General features: G+C 42.0%; 1 protein-coding gene across 1 annotated transcript in view; it reads right to left on the bottom strand.

Moving 5' to 3' along the window:
• Nucleotides 1–11,570, bottom strand: part of LOC121168158 (protein FAM104A-like) — a 37,783-nt gene that overhangs the window by 23,076 nt on the left and 3,137 nt on the right. The window lies entirely within an intron of this gene.

An 11,570-nucleotide genomic window follows, 5' to 3' on the forward strand; every position in this document is an offset into this window, starting at 1 on the left:
GTCATGTCTATACAACACATTAGTTACATACATATGTAAAACAGATAGTTTTTATGTTATTTCATAACTTGAAGAATGCCACATGAATGGAGCCTCACAATCTATATCGTTGGCATTATTTTTCACTTACTATATTTTTCCGAGGTTCGTTCAGACTGTATCAATAGTTAATTTCTTTATATTACCTGGTAGTATTTCATGTTATTGACATACCAGTTTATTTAGCCAATAGGTATGTACATGCCACTTCAGGGTATTTGAAATGTTGGAAGCTTTATCTTCAGTTCAATGGTGCTGGATGCTTAATAGGTGCTACTAGAGGTTAATGGATGGTATTAAGCCACAAGATGGAATTCATTAATACTGTTATCACAGAAGTGAGCTTGTTATTGCAGAAGTGAGTCTGTTATAAAAGGGAAAGTTTACTCATCTTTTATTTTCTCTCTCAGCATGTCGCTGCTGCTCTTCACCAGATGCTACAGCAAGAAGTCCCTGCCAGATGCCAACCTCTTGATTTGGAACTTCCCAGCCTTCAGAACCATGAGGCAACAAATTTCTCTTCATTGTAAAAAATAAAGTTAAAAAATTTTAAAAAGAATATCTTGTGACATTGGATTTGGGGATTGTTTTTTAGATACAATAGTAGTACAGGCCAAAAAACAGAAATCAGGGAATGAAAAAATAAATAAGTTGGATTTCATCAAAATAAAACCTTTTTTAAAAAATAAAAACTTTTGGTACTGGCTTTGTGACACAGCATGTTAAGTTGCCACTTGCATTACGAACAGCCCATCAGAATGGTAGTTGGAGTCTCAGTTGCTTTGGTCAAGATCCATCTTCCGGCTAACGCACATCAGAAAACAGAAGAAGATGGTTCCTGTTCTTGGTTCTCTGTTACCCATGTGGGAGACCAAATGGAGTTCCTGGTTTATAGACTTGGCCTAATGCAACTCCAGTCATTGCAGTCATTTAGGAAGTGAGCAAGCAAAGGAAGACCTCTCTAGCTCTATCTCTACCTCTCTATCTGCTTATCAAATAAACAAGATTGATCTTTGTAATCATTTCAAAAATTACACAGCATTCAAATAGAAAAATTATACTCTGACTTGTTTACATGGAAAGCATGCATTCTGTGCTTGTTACACTAGGGGCAGCAAAGTATAAAGAATAATGATGGATTTCAAACACATTTTCACAGAACTCTGATATTTGACCTAAAACAAATACATATTAATTGGACATTGGACATTGGACATTTTATATTTTCTGAGACTTTAGGATAATTCATAGGAAAAATGTCAATGGTTGGTGTTTATATCTTTGTTTTTAACACTGGATGAAAGTCACAGCTTCTTTTTCTGTGTATATTTTCTATCTCCAAGAGGCATGAACAGAGACATTTATATTAAGGAGTCCATCAAACTCAGACAAGAGGCATATTGGGAGATTGGCAGCATAGAGTCAGTAGAGAAAATGGAAGGCAGCAGGCTAGGATTCAAGGCCATTCCATTGAGTGAGTCTCAACTAAATCTCCAATTTATTTTGTTGTGTGTTCACGTCACATGGGAAATAATTAAAAAGACAAAGGAGTATGTGTTTGTTTAGTTAATACCCATCCTCCATAAGGTCTTGATTTGGAATACTGATTGTGTTTTTATCTGAGAAGTGCATGAAGCAAGCATACTTAGCTTCAGTTTCCTTGGTAACCAACCTCTGCTTCCTGTCTAGACTTCTGGCCCTGAGAGAAAAGGAAAAACACAGAATATGGGAGGAAGGGCTAGAAAATGTTATCCTTTTCCCTTCCTCTCCTTCCTTACCACAGTCCATTTATCTATGACTACAGTCATCCTCCAGCAAAAATGAAAAAGTCTGTTAGTAAAGTTGAGTGAGATTAATCCCAGCTCTATATGCTCCAAGTCCCTTGCCTTTATTTCTGCATCACCCATCTGCAGTTATATCTAAATTACTCTAATAGATCCAGACACCAAGGTTCCTTAGCAGAACAGATCATCTTTGTTTATATCCTCTACTGCCTCTCTCTGCTTCCGCAATGTAGTATTCTTATGAATCATGAGTAGAAGGCTCTGTCTTCTTCTCCTGCCTCCTCCCTTTCTACCTACAGAAATAAGTGAAAGCAATGAAGAAAACTGATACTTGAAGGAAAGGGGCCAGACTTTGGAAACTCCCACCACTGCAACCACACTGCACTCCAAAAGGGAAGAGTCATTCTACAGCCCTGTTCCCATATTCCCCAGCCCAGAATTGTAGTCTCTAAATTCCCTCCATACCACTATGCCCTTCCCCAACCTCCAACACAAACCTCCCACAATCACCTGTCTGTTGCCCTTATCACATCCTGAAGGTGTTTCCTAAGGAATTTTACTTCCTCAAATAAGTCTCAAGGCTGACAACCCCCAAGTATGAGTATGCTGCTCTCAGACTGACTCTGCAGTCTGGAGTCTAGTCTTTAGTTTTCTCACAGGATTCAAGCACACACTCCTACTTCTTCTAGGGACCTGGACTTCAGAACTTCCATATTCTCTTCCACCCTTACCCTTTCTTCCTGCGCTTCCCCCAGCTCTCCAGAGGGGCCTGGGAGGATGTCAGATAAGCATATCACCAACAAAATCCTCCCCATGGAAAACAGAATGATTAGAGGGAGGTGCCAGAGGTTAATTTTGAGGAAAGAGCTTGAAGAACTATGTCTACATCTTTTAAGTTTTCCTCCACTTCCAAGTGACTTGGGTGTCTACACTAACACAAAGCCAGCCCTACTCTCCCTTTCAGATGTCCACCTATTCATATTCCTATACTGGTGCTGGAACCCTGCAGTCCACTCCACATAACGACCTTAACTTATATTTGCAGATCAAAACCAGCAACTGGGTCATATACTGTGGCTCATTGGGTTTGCCTGCTGGTTGGGACACCTGTATCCACGTTAGAATGCCAGCTAGAGTCCTGGCTACTCAATTTCCAAACCACCTTCCTAATAACGCATCTAGGAAGTTATAAAAGATGTTTCAAGTGCTTGAATGCCTGCTACACTGGCTCCTAGCTTTGGCTGACTCAGCCTCAGCTATTCATTGGCTGGAGTAAACCAGCAAATGGAAGATCTCTCTCTCTCTCTCTCTCTCTCTCTCTCTCACACACACACACACACACACACACTTTCCCTCTCCCTCTCTCTGCTTCTCCCTCTCTTACCCCCTTATCACTCTGCCCTTCATATAAATAAATCTTTAAAACGGCAATAAATGTAAATGTGAAATGCTAAAAATACATAATCTAAACTAGCATCAGTAAAAACAATTCCAGAATTAAAGGAAGTATCCAAGAACATGCTCAGATTAATTTATATCTTCATTTTTCCCTTTAAATAAAACAAACTAAAATTAGATTAACTGAATTGTCAAAAACTATACAGCAAACAGATCTAAGAAAAATAGGGAAAATAACAGCAATATTTTGGCTTAGTAAATGGCAAAACAGTCATTAACTATTTGGAAGAAGAGTTATTTCATGCAAAATATCAAAATAACTGTTTAGTCTACTCAGAGATTTAAAATATAAGGACCCCAGATGTAGGCAACTGCCTACATTGTCTTATGCCTAGCCAAGTCTAATACTGCTGGGAGAAAAGCAGCCAGTAGCTGGTGGGCATTCTGGGCCTCATTAATGCCAAATTTATGATAGCTGTACCAATGTGCCAGCATAGTTGCCTATTCTATTTTTCTTAAAGGTATGTGGAAAGGCAGGGAACGCTTGGCTGAGACACACTGCCCTGGCTCCCAGGCAGCAGGGCTGCAGGTTGCCCAAGTAAGGGGGACATGTTGTAGTAAGAGTAGATGAGTGCATGCATGACAGGGGAAGAATGACTTCTGGGGGGAAGGACTCCTCACCTGAGACAACCTCCAAGTTGATTCTTATGTGTGTCAGCCAGTGCAGTGTCAGGTTCAGTATGACACCAGCACCAACCAACACACATACTAGAGGATGCAGTGGCCTGGTTAGTTCTGCCCCCAGCCCCATCTCTCATATGAACTGATGGATGTTGCAACTTAGCCCAGCCCAGCCCACCACAGACCTGGTCTTCAAGCACACCAGCAGGTGCTGCAGCCTAGTTGGGGTGACCTCCAATAGCTCCTACCACCCCAACCCCCAGCCCCAGTCTTTCTATATGTCAACATGTGCTGGGGTAGGTTCCACACCCTGGTTCATCCCACATCCCCATCTGGTTCTCATGCATACTCATGGATGCTGGAGCATAGCTCAGTCAAATTTGCCCCCATAGCTGGCCCACAGATACGCCTAAGGTTACTTCAGTATTGAACAGTCTGGGCCACCCCAAGTCTTGGCTCTCATTCTCACCAGTGGAAGCTACAGCCTCCCAGAGGAGTTCCTACAGCTCCCCTACCAGGCCTACTCCCAGCCCTGCATCTTGAGTCTGCCAAGGGGTACAGGCTAACATGATTTGTACGCAGTCCTGACCCTTCCCAGCAGGTGCTTTGGCCTAGCCTGGCTGGCCAGCACTTGCTCTGGCTCTCCTGTATGCTGGAGGGTACTACAGCCTAACCCAGCCTGGCTTGCCCCCAGACTGAATGACCCTCCCCCGCAAGGCCTCAGGCTTATGAATGGAAGCAGCAGCCCAGTGAGGGAGCAGCCAAAGTTCCCCTGCCAGGTCCACTCCCGGCCCTGGGTCTTGTGGACGCCAGTGGATACTTTGGCCCAATCTGAAATGGTCCAATCCCACTCTCAGCATTCATCAGCAGATGCTACAGCCTGACTCAGCCTGGCTCACCCCCAAGTCCCAGCTCTAGCTGGCCGGTGCAGCAGCCTAACCCTGCTTGGCCTACCCCAAGCCTCATGTTGCGGTCCAACCTGGCCTGACCTTTACCCCATCCTGGATCTCGCTTATGCCCACAGAAGTGTGCTGTGGACTGGTCCAACCTGGCCTGGCCCCAGACCTGGTCATACATCCATGGTTACTGCAGCCTGGGCTGGCCTTTCATCAGTCCTGGCTCTCATGCTCACCAGGGGGAGCTACAGCCTAGCAGGGGAATCCCCATAGTTCTCCTACCAGGCCCGCTCCCAGCCCAGGATTTTGTGTGGATCTTTCATGTGCCAGCAGGTACTGGAGCACAGCCTGGTATGAGCAGTCCCCAATCTTGGCACTCACTGATGGGTACTGTGTCCTAACCTGACTGGCCCACACCCATTCCGGCTCTCACCAGCGGGTGCTACGGTCTAGTCCAGCCTGGCCCACTCTCAGACCCGACTCTCATGTGATCCAGCAGGTGCCGCACTCTGGCCTGGCCCACACCCATTTTGATTCTCAGGTGGGAGGGGATGGTGGGAGGAGGAGCCAGGAGGTGCTGAATCCTAGCCTGACCTGGCCCACCCCCACACCCCAAAGAAACATGACATGCTGAAGGATGCTGCAGCCATGCCCAGCCTAGTTTGCCCCCAGTCCAGACTCTCACACTCACTAGTGGGAGCTGCAACCCAGCAGGGGAGTCCCCAAAATTCTCCTACCAGGCTCATTTCCATTCCTGAATCTTGCACGTGATGGCAAGTGCTTCAACCCAGCCTGGTATGGTTCACTATGTCTCTAAACCACTATGTCTCAGATCCCTCACCTACCCTCGAGGACTCCCCAGCTAGATCACTAGACTCAAACCCAACCACAGAAAAAAATCACAATATATGTGGCTCTTGCTTGGAGTGTATGTGTTCAGGACTGGGCATCATCAGTTGCTGATCCTTGCACAAGTGGACAGTATGCTGAGATGCACACAGGGGACATGACACCCAGCTCATCTAGGCCAGTTGGGGACATCAAGTGCCTTGTAAACAGAGGATGGAGCACAGAACAGGACAGATCACTCTCCTGGCTAAGCTTTGCAGCATGTCCCTGGACCATCGCAGCCATTTTAGGAGTGAACCATGAAATGCAAGATCTTTCTCTCTGTCTCTTCTCTCTATAAATCCAACTTTCCAATAAATAAATAAATAAATAAAGTATTTTTTAAAGTATAAAGAAATAATGCAAATGACCAAGAAATTACCAAAGATATTTAATTTACCAAATAACACAAAATCTGAAAATAAAACAAAATCACTACTTTTGTGATCAATCTAGAAAAATTTAAAAAACACACAATTTTAATAAGCAAGAACTCTCTTCAACTATTTTTAAGTGATAAAGCATTTTTTCAGTTGGGGGTTTGAGAATATAGAACAGTAAAAGAAAAATATAGTGAGGTATTCTTTCATCCACATTAGAACATCTATCATCAAAGTCAGAAAACAGCAATTCTCGTAAAAATTCAGGGGAAAAAAATGGAACACTAATAAACCATTGGTGGGAATGCAGATTAAGACAACCATTTTGGAAAATAGTATTGAAGTTACTCAAAAACCTAAAAATAGGGGCTGCCATGGTGGCAGCAGACTGACCCTCCACCTGTCAGCATCCTATATGGATGCTGATTCAAGTCTTACTGTTCTACTTCCCAGCCAGCTTCCTGCTTATGGCCTGGGAAGGCAGCAGAAGGTGGACCAAGTGTTTGGGCCCCTGCACCCATGTTGATTACCTGGGAGAAGAGCCTGACTCCAGGCTTCATATCAGATCAGCTCTGGCCATTATAGCCATCTGGGGAGCAAACCAGCAGATGGAAGATTTCTCCCTCTCTGTTTCTCATTGCCTCTTTATTTGTAACTCTGGCTTTCAAATAAAAATTAATGAAGCTTTTTAAAAATAACTAAAAATAAAATTACCATACACCCAGCTATCTCACTACTGCAATATATTCAAAGGAAATGTGATTAGCACATAACAGATACATTTGCACTTCCATGTTTATTACAGCCACATTCACAGCAGAAACAATGCAGAATCAACCTAGATGTCCATCAATGGATGACCAGATTAAGAAAATGTGGTCTACATACACAACAGAGTAGTATTTGGCCACATAAAGAATGATATCCTGATATTTGCATCAAAATGGAAGGGTCTGGAAATCATTAAGCTAAGCGATCTAAGTCAGAAAGAGAAACATACTTCATAATTTCTCTCTCATAAATTTATATATAATTTGTGTATGTGGGTGTGTAAAAATCACAAAATGTGAATGTCACATTTTTGTCATATAGATACTTATATTAACATCATTGAATTATAATCTTTACATATGGTCTTCTTTTCTCACTTTCCCTGCTTCTGATTTTTCTTTGAAGGCTGCTTTGGGGGTTCAGTCGCTTCTGCTTCAGAGCCCTCAGAAGTGGCCCTGGAGCTTTTCACTTTGCCCCCACTGCTTGTGTCCATTGTTAATTCTTAATATGAAGATGAGTGAAGAGACTGATCCAAGCAAGAGATGAGGCTTGAATTGGGAAAATTCAATATTTGTTTGAGCCACTACAACGATTCTGTCATTCATTTTCTGATGACTAATAAGATCGTCCTTTTGTTTAATGCTTGCAATACACATGACATTCATAGTGATTTTTCTGCAGTGATAGTTACACTGAATCAGGCCTGGGGCTTAAGTTAAAGAATTGATGCATTGATGACACTCAAAATGTTTTTCTTCACTATAAATTCTCTAGAGGCTTACCTGTTCCAGGTAAATTCGTCATCCCCACCCCGAGATATTGCATTGAGAGGATTTGGCATCATTCTTGATTCCTTTCTGTTTAGCAACAGGAGAGCCGTTAATGTTCTTTCTATAATCACTGAATCTATATGACTTTATTTTATTGAATACTCTGTTGAAGAATAAGAATTGAATTTCATCTAAAAGCTTTCCAACAGCAGTTAAAATTCTAAGGTCTTCCCCTAAGACAAATTCTAACTCCCTAAAAATTTGGAATTCAGTATGATGGTGAAATTTTGAACAGATACCCCATATTTTCTTGCCTATAGCCACCTCCATTTAGATCATGAGGCTTATTGCTTGTTGGCCTTTTGGTTAAGATCAAGAGTAGATCATGAGGCTTAAGCTCTTTTCACAGATGCTATATTTGGGAAGCCCCCAACTCCCATGAGGAAATGATTGTTTACTAGTAGAAGTAAAACTGTTGTCTTTTTTTCCTGTTTTTAATTATTCTATCTATTTGAAAGTCAGTGTGTGTATAAGACAGAGAGAATGAATGAATGAATGAATGAATGAATGAATGTTGCAAACTTTGGTTCACTCCCCAAATGGGCACAACAGCCAATGCCAAGCCAAACCCAGGAGCCAGAACCTTCTTCCAGGACTCCCATGTGGGTGCAGGGTCCCAAGGACTTGGGTCATCATGTGCTACTTCACCATGATATTAGCAAGGAGCTGGATGGGAAGTGGAGCAGTCAGGACTCAAACCTACACCCATATGGGATTCCAGCACTGCAGGGAGAGGATCAGTGTGCTAAGCCATGGCACTAGCCCTAAAATTATTTTCTTAATACTTATCAGGCTGGCTCACTCTAAAGTACCTTGATACTAAGAAATTGTTCTAGACTTGATGCCCTGAAAGATGACCCTGCTAGGGGAATAAGGACGTGTTCTCTGAAAAAAAAAAAAAAAAAAGTGCCATGTAAGCACCTGGGACTAGAATTTACTCCCCCATTTCAGACTACAGTGACTCCAAAATGGAAACAAACTACACAAAGAGAAACAAATATCTTTCCCAAAAGAAGAGGCGATGTCAAGCAAAAAGCACCCACTTTCTTATAATCACCTAAACTAAGAATAGTACAGGGAGAGCTCAACCTAAGCATCTTCCCTTCTCAGGGACCTTGAAAGGCCCAGACACTTTTCTCCACTCCGGCATTTCACATTCTTCTCTAGGTCAGCTGAAACATCTGCCAACATCTGTGGGTTTTTATATTTATAGTGCCTTTCCTGGGTATAGGTAGACTGTGTGGAAAAATCAGAGAAAATAGGAGTGAATGTGGAAATCATTTCTGACAAACCCTACCACTGATGATTCCAGATTCTTATTTCTCAACTAAGTTGCTCAGAGTCTGATGGGGGATGAAAACATAAAGCAAAGTATTAAAGGGATGGTGCTGTGGTATAGTTTCCACCTTCAATATGGCACCCTATATGGTATTGCTTTGTGTTATGGCTGCTCCTTTTCCAGTATACCTCCTGGCTAATGCACCTAGGAAAACAGCAGATGCCCCAAGCCCTTGGGCCCCTGCACCCACATGGGGGACCCGGAAGAAGTGTCTGACTGTGGTGAGGATGGGACTAATACAGCTTTCCATTTATCTTTTCTTGCAAAGTGGAGTCTCCTGGGCCAGGGAGTGGCAGTAGCAATGATAGTGTGGTATTTTTTTCTCTCTCTCTCCACCCCCCCCCCCCGCTTCTTTTTCTTTCTTTCTTTCTTTCTTTCTTTCTTCCTTTCTTTCTTTCTTTCTTTTTTTCTTTCTCTCTCTCTCCTTCAAATAAATAAATCTTTCTTGAAAGGTACTGTTAGTATAGTGTGATCAATTCTGGAAATAATATGTGGGAGTCCAGAAGAGGGGATTCATTTGGCAGTTACCCCCCCCCCCAGAGATGATGACATGGGAGCTCAGTTTCTAATGTGACAAATGGTGACATTAGGGCTACCTCAGCTACCCATCATGATGGCTCAATGGCTAAATCTTAAACTTGCAAGTGCCAGCATCCCATTTTGGTGTTGGTTCAAGTCCCTCCTGCTCCATTTCTCATCCTGCTCCCTGCTTATCATCTGAGAGAGCAATAGAACCTTGTGACTCTACAACCATGTAGAAGACCCAGAAGAGGTTCCTGGCTCCTAGCTCCTGGCTCCTGGCTTCAAATCAGCTCAGCTCGGGCCATTGCAGATAACTAGGGAGTGAAACAGTGGATGGAAGTTCTCTCCCTGTCTCTCCTTCTCTCCACAGACCTGATCTGCCTTTCCAATAAAAATAAACAAATCTTTAAACATAAATAAATAAAATGTCTTCCAAAAGAATGAGAGACAATCTTCATTTTTAAAGAGTTTGATGTGCCAATTCTATGCAGCTGTATCTTTAATAACTTAGTGCACTTCGTACACTGTGGAATTCAATAAATATTTGTGAAATTAGTGATTGAATCCAGATGGAACAACAAATATCACAGATATAGGGCTAACATACATACTATTCAAGCAATTTCTTCAACTTAGAGAGAAAACTATAGATTCCAGTGAACAGTAACTATATCTGGTCCTCGCAACCATCCCACGTGACACATTCCATGATATTCCCAAATGGGATGAAGAATGTGAAGCCTAGTCTGACTCTGCAGCAGATTCTTCTAGCCTTTCACTGCCAACTCATCCCCCAATTGAACAAAAAAACAGATCATATGATTCAGAACAGAAAAAAATGATCAAGAAATATATGAAAACATACTCAATCTCATTAATAATCAAAGAATAATAAGTCGAAGTAACAAAGAAAGACAACTTTTGCACTTATAAGATTAACAAAGATTCTAGAAATTCATAATAACAAATGATAATGGCACGTTTGTGAAAGAAAAGTCACATGCATGTTTTTATGCAGTACCAGTGTGGCTATACAGCATATGTACAGGTCAAATTGGTTATGCCAAAATTTTGAACATTTATATGCCTTTGACCTAGGAGTTTTTAAGAACGCCACCCTATAAAATATACTCTCAAATATGCTCAAAGTCATTTATTACAACACTATTTGTAATAGAGGTGGGAGTGGGGGAGGAAATTCCTGGGTATAAACTAAATATCCACCAATAAAGAAATTTTTTTGAGATTTATTTTATTTTTTATTGGAAAGGCAGATTTATAAAGAGAAAGATCTTCTGTACACTACTTCACTCCACAAGTGGCTACAACGGTTGAAGCTGAGTCAATCTCAAGCCAGAAGCCAGAATCTTCTTCTGGGTCTCCCATGTGGGTGTAGGACCCCAAGGCTTTGGGCCATCATCCTCCATCACCTTTGCAGGCTACACACAGAAAGCTGGAAGGAAAGTGGAGTAGCCATGGCACGAACTGGTGCCCATATGGAATCCTGGTTTGTGTAAAGTGAGGATTTCAGCCACTGAGCTATCGTGCCAGGCCCAATAAGGAAATGTTTAAATAAATTATAGCGCATCCAGATTCAATAATATTATAAATGTACTACATAGGTTCAATTAACATGGAAAGCCCTCTGTGGAATACTGGCATGCAATTGAACAAAAACAAAGGAAATTGCACATTAATATGTAGGCTATGGTGTCCTTTATGTAAATATATTAATGATGATGCTTTTGTTCCACAGATAAAATACATTCTTACCTCCTTACAATTGAGGAGGGAAGGAGCAGAAGAGAGTAGATAAAGAGGGAAAAATGAAAAGAAATCCAAAGAGAGCAATAGAAGACAGAAAACTTAATGTTTCTTTTTTTAAGATTTATTTTTATTGGAAAGGTGGATATATACAGAGAGGAGGAGAGACAGGAAGATCTTCCATCCGATGATTCACTCCCCAAGCGGCCACAATGGCCGGTGCTGCACCAATCTGAAGCCAGGAGCCAGGAGCTCTTCCAGGTCTCCTATGTGGGTGC

The sequence above is a fragment of the Ochotona curzoniae genome, unplaced genomic scaffold (genome assembly GCF_017591425.1).
Source record: "Ochotona curzoniae isolate NIBS_2020 unplaced genomic scaffold, NIBS_Ocur_1.0 contig_1274, whole genome shotgun sequence".
NCBI lineage: Eukaryota > Metazoa > Chordata > Mammalia > Lagomorpha > Ochotonidae > Ochotona > Ochotona curzoniae.